Source organism: Octopus bimaculoides, chromosome 22, assembly GCF_001194135.2.
Source record: "Octopus bimaculoides isolate UCB-OBI-ISO-001 chromosome 22, ASM119413v2, whole genome shotgun sequence".
In the NCBI taxonomy this organism is placed as follows: domain Eukaryota; kingdom Metazoa; phylum Mollusca; class Cephalopoda; order Octopoda; family Octopodidae; genus Octopus; species Octopus bimaculoides.
The window spans coordinates 31,303,667-31,304,270 of NC_069002.1; the positions used below are offsets into that span (position 1 = coordinate 31,303,667).

General features: G+C 32.3%; 1 protein-coding gene across 2 annotated transcripts in view; it reads left to right on the plus strand.

Annotated features, from left to right (window-relative positions):
- LOC106872409 (zinc finger protein 62 homolog) overlaps positions 1-604 on the plus strand; it is a 36,768-nt gene that overhangs the window by 28,295 nt on the left and 7,869 nt on the right. The window lies entirely within an intron of this gene.

A 604-nucleotide genomic window follows, 5' to 3' on the forward strand; every position in this document is an offset into this window, starting at 1 on the left:
TCCCCCCCCCCCCCTAATTAAAACGTTTGATTTTGATTACTTTAAAGAGATCGAAGCGAATTGACAAACATGCAAATCGAAATTAAATACAATCGGAAACATTAAAGTGAAAAGAATTTACATTTTACTTGTGTTTGCCTTAAATAATCGTAAATAAGAATTTAATGTCAATTAAATATACATCATTTTATGAGAAACAGACATTAGTGTTTAATAATTAATGTTATAAAGTTTAATAAGGGGCTCAAATTTCAATCCCTATCGCAATTTTAAACTTTGAGCATTTTCATACATCTATTTATTTATCCGTCTCTCTATTTATCCCTTTCCGTTTATTCATAAAATATATTTATCAGCTAAATGTGGCGATCCTACGGAAGATGGAGTTACTGTTGTTTCTAGCCCCAGAAAGACATTCATAATCTATTTATCTCTTTATGCACATATCTATATGCTTATTGAATTTAAAATTTTGAAAACGTGGTTTCTTTGCATATTCGGAATGTCTGTCATCTAAAACATCGGGAAAAAAAAGTTGGGGCTGCCTACTGAACCCTAGCAGCGGGAAATTTAGACAGTGTCATGTGACAACTTGCTGGGGCTG